A 14,138-nucleotide genomic window follows, 5' to 3' on the forward strand; every position below is an offset into this window, starting at 1 on the left:
AATATTATTTAATGATGTTAACTAAGTATAAAAAAAATACTTTATACAATTGTTTTTTTCTCCATCTAATCGCGCAAAGTCACGATCATCTTGTGCGAATAGACCGTTTGCGAACTATATCGATGCAGGCTAAGCAATTTTAAGATATCCGATGAAATACCGGAATGACGGTGGCATTCCTTGACTTGTAGTAGCAATTGGCGTCGCGCACGTGTCTCGGACCGCGGAGAACGCGTGCGCGTATTGACACGCGCTGATCGAACGCAGTGACGCGCGGGCCTCGTCACGAGGGCGAACCAATACGGCGTGATCCAGGCCGGTACACGACCACGTGCGCGCTCGAAGCTGGTATTCACGTACGAAGATGGGCCACATATATACCGGGGTTAATAAGTAGTTGCCGCTCCATCTCCGTCGTGAAGCATCACCCCGACCACCGCCACTACCACCCACTACCACCTCGTGTGTCAGCACGAGGGCGTTGAAAAATCAGTCTCCTTACAAAAAGGGCTCGTTGAAAGGGACCGCGTAAGGGTGGGATTCCGCGCGGGAGACCGGGATGGCCGGACGGAATGTCGGAAGAGAGAGCGAGAGACGGGGGGGAAGGGCAGGACGAGTGGTGAGTTTGAAGGGGGATGGAAAAGTAGTAACGGCGTGTGTGGAGGCTGGAGGGAAGGGAGTGGGAAGGCGGGAAATCGGGCAACGTAAATACGGAGCACGTTGCTATGCGCCGTAAGCGTCCGCCCAGCCACCCTTTTTACAAAGGGTGCCCTGAAAGTACGGTACGTGTTACCGTCGGGTAAAAAGGAACGAATGAATAAATTAGCCTCCACCCATGTGCGACGACGTAGAGGGAAGGGTCGGGCGTATCGCGCGGCACGCCATTTTGGAGAACGAAGGTCCCCCACGGGGAAAGGACACGGCGTACGAAGGATTCTTCTAGTCGCTCGATGCATTTTACATGGACCTTACAGCCTTTCGCTTTTTTTTTTGCCCCTCACCTGTTTACTCTTTCGAATTATCGCGTCGTTCTTCGATCAGCTCGTCCGCGATCATAAATAAAAAGAAAGTGATCGTGAAAAGAAAATAGATCGTTGTCTACTTACGATATGCGATAACGTCACGAACACTGATATATGTACATGGTATAGGATGTTAATTATAAATATTATATATTTTATTGGAATATTAAACATTCTAGGAATATATTAGAAATTTATTACACAATTATTTTTTTCTAGATAAAATGACTACACATATATGAGCTACATTATGCAATTATTTTTCATATATCTTAAAGTTATTAAGAATTAACAATTAATTTTATAATCACGTAATGAGATTTCTCTGTTGATGATTTTAAGATGACTGATTTGTATGTGTCATGTAATTTTATTGCAATCGTGTAAGCGTCGTGTTTGTAGCTGAGCGGTGGCGATTCGACTGGTAGTAACGTTCCATCATGAATTCGAAATGGTAAATAGCAATAATTAAATCGGAAGTCGAGCGAATTCCGCACGTTGCACCGATGAATTCGACATAATCGCCGACAGATTAACCAATAGCGTCGCTAATCACTACCGGACGCGACAAGCTCGCGTTAGTTGTGTTACTAGTAATAAATCGTGCGCCTCGTTTGACGGTCAAATCGAAACTCTGCAAAAGGAAAGATGGATTTACTCAGAAGAATCGTTGTTTTAACGATGTTTGAAAGAGACAGGAATTGCTTTAGTTTTTAGTCAGTTTTTATCAAGGCGCTTATCAAGGCACTTGTATAACTGTGTATGTGTATATGGGTATGTATCACATACATTTATTTATGCATTACACAGATTAAACGCTCATGTGCGCATTATCTCGGAACATTCCTTAAATACCGTACATCTAATTACAAATTTGAACTTTGCGGAATATTATTTAATAATTTGCACGCCGATTAAATTTCGTAAAAGGAAACAACGTGTACAAAAACCGATACTGTATAGATCAACATAAATATTATGGTATTTCGATGTTAGAAACATTCGATACATTTGGTATATAATAATAATTAATTCGCACAATAATTATGTTATATTATCAGGACTCTTTAAAATAAAAAATAGACCTGATCGATCGTAAAACGATACTAATCGCGTCGATATTCTTTTTTGAGTCAATAACTAATTAGAAACATAAAGTGAGGATCTTTCTACAGGACGACTGAAATAGAAGGAGGAAAAAATGATTGCGTAAGAGAAAAAAGAAAGAATTCGTTTAATATCCAATTTCCGAGACGTCAATCCTTTAACAAATTACTGGTCATCTCTACGGGAGGGTTACAAGCTCGAAGCACATCTCATTTCCTGTCTTTTTCATCTGTTCGCGAAAGAATGGACATGCATGCGTGTGTATGTGCGTGAATGCGTGCGTGCCAAGAGTTTTGTATAACCAAATCTAAATTTATAATATCTCTTCATCACGAAACGCTAGACACATTTACCGCTGTTCTAGTGGTTTTCTCGCTGTCTTTATCAAATGGTTAGGTTCCTTTTTGCATCTGTAAAAGAATAAGAAAAAAAACGTATCAATACAATGTCAATACAATAAAACAATATTTCTGTGACATATGCGCGATTCCATCGACCTCGACCGATCTCGTTTGATCGGAAGAACTCGAACAAACGGCGATGTACAATACATATATGTATAAACGTATACTCGCGCGATATCTCGAAATATTCGGTGATTCTTATCTCTTCGCGAAAGATAGCTCGGTTTCAACGGGTGTCCCCCTTTCGCTTTGCTTTCTCGCGGATGTCCGCGAACGACGCTTCGGCCGCACCCACCACCATAGATCGGTGGAAAAGGGTCGGCGCGGTCGTTCGCGGTGGGGGAGGAGTTGCTCGGAGATAGTAAGCTCATTTATACCTGGGACGTGCTTGCGAGGTAAAACTGCTGAAAAATGATATCCGAGACCGCGTCCGCGTCCCGCGGATTCCCGTCCGCCATGGCCATCGCCATGCGTTACCATCGCACATAGTCGGCACTGCCGCCGTTCCTCGTTCTCCCCCTCCACCGCCCTCGCCGCCCGCGGTCTCATATCGCAGATAGGAAATTCTATCCTTCCGTTTTCGTTGCGCGCACCCCCTTCGCTTCTCACCTCCTCGCCGCTCCCTCTCCCCCGGCTCTTCGCCATCGCTTCCACCTTTACCGTTCCCCCCCTCCCCTCCCGCCCCGCGACGGCAACTATTAAAATCTGGGATTCCATTTAACGGTTCATGGCAAAAGACTGAATATTTTTATGGATAATTCGCGCGATGAAATGTTACGGCGCTGTCGTTACATCCGCGAAATGTTTTAAAAGCGTTGGTATGCTCTATCCGCACGGCGCTCGAACTACTTTACAATTCCGGGAGAGATGTTACGATTCGACGTTATTTGCGATAGATTGGAACATTGTCAAAATATTTCCCTTCGTTTCGACGGCTGGATAATTACCTGCGGAAATTCGTTGCCTCTACAGATAGAAATACATACTTTCCCTTCTACACGAGCTGATCGAGCCATAATTACGCGACAGCGAGCGCAACGTTTATCTTTTATTACTGCGACGCACCGTGTATTTGTATCATATATTTAACGTCAATGTAAAACATTTATATATAGATTAGAATTTTAAAAATGTTTTTTAATCAAAAAACCTGTCGTAAGAAAACGATTAACGATGCACGTGAAAGATCGCATTTTTCTTTGACGTACATTGATAAGACGTTTATTCAATTTTTTCTGTACGCGTCGTGCGGATCTTAATCATCGAAGGCATTCTGTCGAGTTTACGGAATAAAAACGTGATAGCTAGAAAGTGACTCGCGATCGCGCGGGATCCCGAGAAGGAGGACGAGGAAGGTAGGACATGCGAGATGGAGGAGCAGTCGGTCTCCCGGCAAAAAGAGCTGGACGAAGGTTAGATTAATGGTTGAGAAATGCAAATTGTCCGGTAACCCCCGGAGGAAGGGGGCTGGTGGTGAGGGCAACGTTAGAGGGGTAGGGTGAGGAGAGGGAGGGAAGAGTACGTGCGGTGGTCTCTCCGGTGGGTGGATAACGGCGTCTCACCCGCTTACCAACCAGCAAAAACCCCTTAGAAATATATCGTAGGTCATTTCCCTTGCTAAACTCGAGGAGAAAAAATTGCCGGCGAACCCTGGAACCGACCGTGCCGCGCGTCCACGAACTCACCCTGCCGTTACCTGTCGTCCGCTAACCACCCGCCACCCGCCACCCGCCCTCCTTTCGCAGTCTCGTTCCATCTCGCCTCATCCCGTAACCAGCCTCGGTCCGACGTCCAGAAAGCGGACTGACCAACCGACTGCCGCCTCCCGGCGCCTTTTTCGCCGCGCGGAACACGCACTCTTCCACGGAAGGAGAAACGCCAGGATATATGCGGGGCACGGAACAGAAAAATGGCCGCGAATTTGTTTTGGGTAGACCAGCGCGACGGTGCGCGGCCAGGGAGGGAAATGAGAACGTGTGCGCGGAATTCTCTCTTTCTCCTATGCCGCGCGAAAAGGGTGGCGTTTACAAACGAGGTCGGATAATCGGCGATAGTTTATTTTTGCTAACGCTTCGCGCGCGCCTACGACCCCTGTCAATTCGCTCGACCGATTTACCGATTGTGTTCAATTGATTATATCCAAAGTTACATTCCTCCTTTGTTTGCCCTTCATCGGTCTTTTCATCAGCCACACGCTCTGTATACACTTGATAGGTCAGTATATCAAAGTAGAAATGGCTCAGGTTTCGAGGTTTTTCAATTCTGCTGATAACAAACCTCAATTCTCGTATTTTTTCGATGATACGCTGGATTTAACACTTTTTTTTTTTTTTTTTTTTTACTTATTTGCTAATTGATTGAACTGCCCTATTTTTGTTCACTTCGCAACAGCTTGCAATTTTCTTACAATTTCTACAGAAAAGATATTACTTACTTTTTATATTTAAATGATATCTATTTTTTAAAAGAAAATAATTTTTAATTGTTATTTATACTATTAATTATAAATTACATAATTTATGTTATTTTTAAATTTATTTGCGATTAAATCTTAGAACCGACTATGAACTCTCAAATACTCTTGAAAATAGAAAGAAAAATCAAACATTTTATAAAATATGAGAAATTTTAATAAAGCTATTAAAAGTTGGTATATCGTTCAAAAATTGTAAAAATTTTAAAAATTAAATTAATTTACTAAAAAATTATTATTATATAATCTCCGATATTTCTAAGTAGCAATATACGACTCTTTTTCTCTGTCGAAAGAAATTAATTATTATTATGATTAATTATTATTATACAGCTGTAATTAAAATATTATTTTAAAAACACTATTTTAAATAGTGATTCGTTCTATATATATATTTTGCGTTAAAATTATGCTGATAAAAAAAAAAAACAACACGAGACTCGAAGAACACGACCGTAGGCAGGGTAATAAAAAATCCTGTTACAGCGCATCACGTCGTGTCCGTTTCATCAAATCTTCCGACCGATAAAGAGCGATGCCTCGGTATCAACCTGTGGCGTCCTTCCACCAGAACGCCCGCGTATCAATATTGGCGCATCTCGGTCGTTCGGACGTAGTGTCAATCGCGTCACTTCATCCGTGCACATTGCGCGCGCGCATATATGTATATCTACCCATACACATATTCGACCCGATTCTTTTTGCCACGTGCATACTCGTATCCTCCATGTCGCCTTCGTTTTGTTCAGTTCATTCTCCTCGCATAAGAAAAAAGAAACAAAAAAACATATTTTTACATACACTGAAATAATAGATTAGCTCCTTTAAGAATCGTAGATGCTTTTTTTGGCATCTTAATTTACCTTTGCAAATGTCTATTAAAGACAGCCGCGCTTTTCTCATTTGCGAGGCGGCACATCAGTCTGTCGGCGGAAGCCGTTTGAAAAATAAATGAGAAGTTTTAATAAAGCGCGGTATGCTAAAAAAAAAGACAAAATGCGAAAAAATGTCAGCCAAGCGGCAGAAGTTGCGCAACATGTGAATATGCGAACCCGAGGAAGTTACATTTCCGTTTCGTACAACGAAGAGGCACAGCGGCGGCGGCCTCGACGGCAGCGGCCAGTATTTCGCAATTAACGCATTCCTTAATCCCCGGTAACTGCTGAATATTTCCGCATTTGCCTGTGGCACTGTATCCGCTGTAACGTTGTAGCGGCCGGTAACGGCTGGTACCAGCGATAATCGCGAGTCACCCCTCGCTTATGCCGCCAGTAACGGTCGCTAAAAGTTGCGCGGCAACGGTGAGGACGCGTCTGTACGCGCGCGTAAATCTCGGAAGGCGTTTTCCGGGTGAAGTTGCGGGGACGTCGTTTAAAATAGAAATCCCGGGGAACGACAGGAGAGGTCGGCGGGAAGGAGGAGGAATATCTGAAAGTCTAACGGAGGGCGTCGAGACCAAAGGAGGTGCGCGCACAGGGGGCGAGAGGAAATGATGAAAAAAGGCGCCTGTGGGCGAGAGAAGCGAGGGGTATACTTATTTTCATTCCCGCCACCTCAGCCGGAAGAGAGTCCTGCGGGAGGACCGCGCGCGGCCTCATTTGTTACCCTTAATGTCCTGCAGCCTCCTCGTCCTCCTGTCCCGCTGCCTCCGAGATCTTATGAGGGAGAGGGCGCCTGGGAGCTACTGTCACTGTGTGTGTCTGTACGTGCGATATAGCCTTGGCGCGCGGTAGCCATCTCTACAGGAATATATTTCAGAAATTATGGGAAATTCTATCGAGCAATGTACCGCGATGATTTATCGCGACCGGCATCCGCAAAAGTAATAATGGAGAACGTATCGCCCTATCCTTTGGCGAACGGCTTGGTGCGCTGTCTCTACCGCAGTCTCGTCCGCTCTCTGATTTCAAGCAGTTCAGCTTTTCAATTTTTTTTCACTATTTTTATGTGTCACTTTATTTTTACGCGATTGATCGTTGTCAATTTTGTCGCGACTATCGTCGAAAGAGGAACGAGAATGGATTAAAAATAGATTAAAGCATTATGTCACTCTTTTTTGATGCAATTTCTTGTACTTCGGATTTTCCGTTTATATTAAATACTTTATAATATTCATTTATAAGATCGTGTATGGATGTATATAAAAAATTTTATAATACGAAATAATACGATGTAAAAAAATAATGCAAGGCAGAAATTAATTATAATTTTATATTAGCTTTTCTTGGCATTTTCTTTGAATTTTTAAAAATTTTCTAGCAATTTAGATTTTTCATCTCTCCTTTTCATATCATTAGTAGAAAGTAATAAGATGAAAACGCGCAAGTGTGACACTTGAAAAAAAGAGAAACTTCAGATTCTGAAAATCGGCAATACGTTCATCGCGTGTGACTTCGTAAAAAAATTTTTTTGATCACATTTTCTATTGCGACCGATGACTTTTCATCTCTTAGAGAGTGCCTATATTTCAAAAATCGTCGGAACAGAAGCTCCTCGAGAGGAAGTTGCCTCGGAGTAATTAACGATTACCAATCAGCAGTTCCCACTTGGATTCTCTCGAGGATAGGAGTTAGGAGGGTCGAGGTACGATTTTCACAATGAGCGAGAGGAGAGACCGGAGGGAGGGAGGGAGGGAAGAGAGGAGACGCGGAGACGGAGAAAGAGAAAGAGTGGACGGCGTGTGGTCGTTTGCTAATATGAATGTCCTGTCAGTAGCAGCGGCTCCTTGCCAAGAACGTACCGCTTGCTAATATGCCCAGTTGAAGGGAATATTTACGAGGGTGAAAAAAATATCGCCACGATACCCCCGACCTCCTTCCTCCGTCATCTCCGGTTTGATGAGGGACTCCCCTGCTTACTCGGGTATGGAGGCGCGAATTGGATTTTCTGGGAATCAATTAGGATGCTCCTCTACGCGTGCTTATTCTTCTATACGATATATATGTGTCGGTGCGAAAGACTGGTGTAGACGCGGAGGAATTTTTCATCGCGGTGGTACAGCTGCCGTGTGGTTTTCGCACACACAACCGTATGTGTATCGGTAGAAATCAGTGATTCTCTCAGGGGATATATCGGAAAATTTTGTACGCTATGTTACTCTGCTAATGAAGGAAAATACATAAATAAAATTTGGTTTAATATACAAACTGTTTCAAAATTACTGGATATTCTTTTAATCGATTCTCTATCTAACTTGAAAATAATTTTTCCTTAACAAAAATTGTTGAGATATCAATAGTCTCCATATTGAAAGCGATTGAAAAAAAAAAGAGCTGTTCGCAAATCATTCCTTGTGAAATTAAAAGGTTAACAAAAATACACTTTTCAGTCGATTTTAGGTAGAGCTTACTTTGATAAAATTTTAATTTGAGGTTTAATTACAAAGATATATAAAAAAATAATTAAAAAATGGTAAAAAAACCGATGAAATTTTTGCTAAGAAAAAATCGATTCCAAATTGGTCAGATAATCTACTATTATAAAGAAAGAACATTCAATACTTTTTATACACCATATATAAATATTATGTATAATATGTATATATATATATATATATATATCTCAAACTACACTACATATCAAAAGGATCAATGGGCCGATAAGAAAGTTCTGAGAGCAGCCTATAAATAAATCGATCGATATGTTAGAGATTTATTTGTAGAAAACGCGAGAATATTACACTGCTGGTAAAATGTATCATGTTTGTCGATCTGTATGTACATTTCTAAAATTTCTATGTTATATTATGATTAAAATGATGCACACCATTATCGAGTTACATAAACGTGCATTGTTTGATATCCAAATACACGATTTCAGAACCCTTCTGGTATCATAATAATTTCGTAAAACAGTTAGACGCGTAATATATTTTCCAATAATTTGGGGATTTTATATCGGTTTCCAAAAACAATATTGATATTGAGACTACATCTAGAAATATAATATTGCGTTAATTCGATGCTTGCGTCAACAATCTCATCTAAATGTCCTTGGGCGAATCACAAGGGTAGATTTAATAACGGTGTTATAATGAATATACCCATGGTATTGATCGTACTTTGGTGTCGCCTTATTACACGCCGAGATATTTTTTATGACTCTTTCTGCATTTTCTCCAGTGACATAAATTACAGGCATTTCCTAGCCACGTATGCGGACCCCTTCGATTTATCCATAAAAATAGCCGCATTGTCGAAACTCCGTTTCCCGAATACCGGGTTGGGCGTTCCTTTTTTTTCATGTAAATTGTACTGCGCGGCGGAAGGAGGCCTAATTTTTTTCGCAAGGGCGGTTCCCGCCGCCATTTTGTGCGGCTGGAAGGGTCGCCAGGAGCCCCTGAATTTACTCTAATTACTTTCCCGGGATATTACGGCTCTGCAGAAATGTTATTGATAACAACTGCTTGTTGGCTCCACGTTGTATGAGTTTCTGCCGACTGTAAATTATTCTTAAAATCGGTGATTATTTATAATTTGCGACAAATATCGTCATTAAGTTCTATGACCTGTTATTAGTGATACTAACGTTATTATTCGGTACTCTTCTGTCCAGCATTAAGAGATATTTTTATTGTTGCAATTATAACGCTCGTTCAAAGAAATGAAAGTTTATTATTTTAGATCGAAGGTTGAGTTTTACAACAATAATTTAAAATTAATAGTTTTAAATTGTAAACTTTTGTTTAATCAGCTTATTTTATTGTCGTATTTTGTTTAGACTAATAATGATTTAATTGTAAATTTCAATATTATTATACATAATCGAGAAAAAATATGAGAAAAATTTGCTGGAGAAAATTGTCAGATAATAAAAATAATAATAATCTAATGCATCTAATGTTATTTGCAATTATTACGCGATTAAATGTGATGAACATTGTTGATTAACAATTTTTCAAGAAACTTTACATCTGTTTCCTGTACTACTACTGTTAAATGATACTCTATTTGCATTTAACGCTCTTAACAATAATTGCGACAGAATGTGTTCACTTTCTAATTCAAGCGCAGCGTGTACGCGAATTTTAAAGAGTTGTTTAAATGTAAATGAGGTGTAAAAGGACGTCCATTTTCCTTGTTCAGTGTTTGCCTGTTATTGCAAGTGCGACATTGATTAAAATCCTGACGTTGAAAATAAATTATTTGAACAATGGAAGAATAAGAGCGAATAAAGTTGCATATTTTTATTCGATTCATTATTAATTATGTTCGTCTGTGTTTCTTAATGAGCAATTGAAAGAAAATGTTTGGAAGAATTACATTTTTACAATTTCTTTGAGATTTGTTTGTCAAAAATATTCGTTTCCGATATGTGTCCTGTAAATGATTGATAGAATCGTGCTCTTGTTTGAGCGTCAAAGCAAAATATTGCACCTTTATATAACTTTGATTTTATGATGGTACCTATACATTTAACAACATTTTTGTGGATTTGATGTTCTGTTTTTGCCAGCAACAGTGACAAAAACAAAAATGGCGCGAACATCGGAAAATCACGCGCCGTCGGATAGGAATCGCGACGCGAGGACTTTTCTGTGAGAAAAATTTATCGGAATATTATCAAAATTTTGTCGAATTAAACAATTATTTGAAGATTGCGTTAAAATTAATACAACACCAATTTTAAAATCTTTCATTCGTGTGCAAACATTCTTGCATCTAATCGCATTAATTTATTATACAAAATTTTTTGTGTGTTGTATCTTATTGAAAATGATAATATAAAAAAAAAAAAAAGATATATTTTTTTACTTTACAAAAAATAAAGTTACGTTAACAATTTTTATAATTTATTATTATTATATATTTTTTCTACATATAAAAATATTTTTTTTCTATGTAATGGATAATAATTCATTCATTAATAATTCAATCAATTGATAACAATTATGTAATTTCGATATTTGGAACCGTGAAACAGGAGAGCTATGAGAGATCATGGAAGAGACCTTTGTCTTCATTAGGCTATCGATCGGCAAGTGCATTACTATCGGTGCATGAACTCTGAAATGAATGAAGTCAATCCCTCACACAAACACTGATACTGTTACCAGACAATATTGCTTGGTCGATGATATTGGAGTATCTCACCCTCACGTGTGTGTAGCTTAAATTATAAGACGCGACTTGCATTGCTGCGTATTTGACAATCTTGATTAAAATATAAAATTTTTTTCTTTGAGAAATCTTTGAGAGATGTGAGAAGTTTGCGTATATGGAATTATTATATGGAGACGCGTATTTTCTATTTTATTTATTGCTATACAAGCAAAATGAAAACTGTTTTGCGTCGGTGTGAATTTGCGTTAACCCCAAATCAATATTTGTAATGCGCATACTTCGATTGTATGCTTGAAACAATATCGGGAATAAATTTTCCGGTATTTCTATCCGCTTGCGGTTCATTGATAGACATATTAATGTGTACATGTGTAACGAAACAAATGAAATCGGCTTGTTACTTGTAGCTGCGATACTACGATTATACGTATCCAATAAACGCCGGAGGCTACTGGAAGCTCAAGCTAATTCGAAAACAGCAACTGTGTCGTAGATATTATTCATCGGATATATTTCCGCGATAGTATAAGTAGTGAGAAGAGATCTGGAGCGGTAGCACATCGCGATAACCGCATTAATTATGCAAACATTTTTCTGAATAGATGCAATATCCTTGCAGCGTAAATTGATTTACTTTATTTTTAAATTTTAGGATATTATAATGATAATTATCGTATCAACTCTTATATTTATACGGTGATTATTATGTATTAAAAAAACTTTATTATCGACATAAATATTGTGCGTTTCAATTAGCTCGAATTAAAAACAGATGAAATATCTCTTCCGGACTAAGTTTTAGTGATTTATTTTTTTTTGGCTTCTTGTTTATGTTTTATATATACGCGTGGGATACAATGTTTTGTAAATTTTGACGTCGGTATGCGCAACTAAGTTTTGAAAGTATCGTAAAATTTTAAACAGATCTGGTAAATCCTACCGCATTGCTAGTTAAATCTGGGAAAACGCGGGAGGACCTAATGCCAAACAATTTCAAAAAATTCCGGATCGATCTAACCCAGTAACGGGCGTCACACGTGTAACGGATTGAATTTAATCCCGGTCCATTGTTCGTAACCAGAATTCACCAATCATACGCGGGTCGATCCAAACCGAGGTATATATCGTAGGCGGATCGAAGAGTTCGACAGCAGGGATGCCTGGTTGCCTTCTCTAGGATTCGTTAGCAAAAGTTATTGTAAGAATCAGCTGTTACAGTGCTTGAAGACCGTGGGGTCTGAGGTATAGTCTATAATAAGTATTATATTTCGTGATTTGATTGGCCAATTATAAAGATCAGCTTTGTTTTCAGTAACAAGCTCACAAAGCTGTGGATCTGGTTTCGATGGGGAAACGAGAGAAGATGGAAGTTTAAATATGGCGTACATAAATGAAAAACCATTGTGGGAATTTCGAGTATGATTATTATCGGTTTTTTTCTAAAGAAAAATAAGTATTTTATTCGAAGAAATTAGTTTAAATATTTTGATAATTTTATTAATTTTTTTTAGTCGAAAGAAAAATATATGAAATTTGATTAGCTAACAACACATTATTGTAGAAATCTGATAAAATGTGGCTTATCTTCAGCTGACTCTCGATACAGAATCGATACAGAAATCATAAAAAAAAAAGATTATTCGTTAAATGTAAATATATTTACACGCTAGAGATATATTTCAAAATATTGATGTCGTAATTAGCAGTACTGATTTTTTTCACATAGAAATTAATTCGACAATTGTAATTTTGTAATGACTAGAAACCGGTGACCGCAATACTCTTCGGTAGCCTTTGTGTGCGATGGTCCCTCTTTGGTTTTCTCTGATGAGAGTGTGTTGAAAAATACCCGAGCACATATTAAAACCGCACGCGTAGGGGACCATGCGGATTTTCGATCTGTGCTGATCCTACCCGGCGTTTCTTTGCCGACTTCCAAACAGGCGGACTCCACGGCAACGAAAGCGACAACCGGACAAAGAGCGCGGTAGTCATGGCCTAATCCTTGAGGAGGCCGCTCGATATCGCCGCGCCGCACGATCCTCCGAGAGGATTCCACTCCCAGGAGGGCTGAAGCCGCGCGCGTGCGGTGGCGCATAATAAGCATTAGCTCTCCCGTTTATAATCGCGCGATCGGCCCGCTTATCCAGGCCAGGGCTGCCTGGACGCGCTGTGGCCCTTTGTTTGCGGAGACTTGCTTTTTCGAACGGCAATGGGGGCGTAGGGGGTGAACTGTGAACGAGAGAGAAAGAGAGAGGCAGAGCGACGCGATGTAGATAGAGCGGGTCGGAGATAGAGCCAGAGGAACGCACCCCTACAGAAACGAAAACGACGACGAATGCTAAACGATCCCTCAACCTCAGGCCAACCCTCGGCAACCCTCTTTTCCTCGTGTTTCTCCGCGTTGTACGGCCTCGCTGATAGGGTAGCCCGGTGCCCGTCGTTGATGCGAACCTCGCGAAAGATGGCTGCTCGCCATTGTCCCCGCCCGTTTTGGTTAGGCACTTTGAAATATTATGCCGACCGTATCGCCGGTGGTTACCTATCTACCTACGCGCCCGTTTTGCGTCTATTACATTATATACGTTAAGACCGTCGGCGATAAGCGACATCGCGTTCATGAGAATAGGTAGCCGGCGATACCGCTCGACTGCGGTTTTGTCTTTGAAAAATTTTCATTAGTCCAATAAACTGAAGGACGCCGCGTTTTCAGTTTTATAAGAATTTTTCAATGATATTCTACGATCTCTTCGAGTGTAAAAGGGTTAATGTCAAATTTATTATTATAATACTAATGCCTACTAGCGTATTTAGCTACGAAATAAACTTTTATCGCATCATATCGTACTTGGGCAAAAATCAGTATTATTCCATCGAAAGACCATCGTCCTTCATTCTGCACCAATCGGTATTTCATTAAACATCGGTGAGGGTAGATCGATTGGATGAAACGCAACGTCCGGGAAAAGTTTGCGAATCAGGTTTCCGAAATGCACACGTCAATAATTTGCATTCCAATATCGATGCTATCGCAACGCGGTATCAACTTTGATTATTATCCTTTTTCTCC

General features: G+C 40.0%; 1 long non-coding RNA gene across 3 annotated transcripts in view; it reads right to left on the minus strand.

Annotated features, from left to right (window-relative positions):
* LOC140665400 (uncharacterized) overlaps positions 1 to 14,138 on the minus strand; it is a 197,864-nt gene that overhangs the window by 54,427 nt on the left and 129,299 nt on the right. Inside the window, exons 3-4 of one of the 3 annotated variants that reach the window (XR_012046600.1) lie at positions 2,483 to 2,539; positions 79 to 1,656 (exon numbers count right to left, since the gene is read on the minus strand). This is a non-coding gene — a long non-coding RNA (uncharacterized lncRNA). Of the gene's footprint in view, positions 1 to 78; positions 2,540 to 14,138 lie in introns of those variants that run through there. The other 2 variants (XR_012046601.1, XR_012046599.1) reach the window with 2 other exon arrangements.

This window comes from Anoplolepis gracilipes, chromosome 4 (assembly GCF_047496725.1).
Source record: "Anoplolepis gracilipes chromosome 4, ASM4749672v1, whole genome shotgun sequence".
NCBI classification, from domain to species: domain Eukaryota; kingdom Metazoa; phylum Arthropoda; class Insecta; order Hymenoptera; family Formicidae; genus Anoplolepis; species Anoplolepis gracilipes.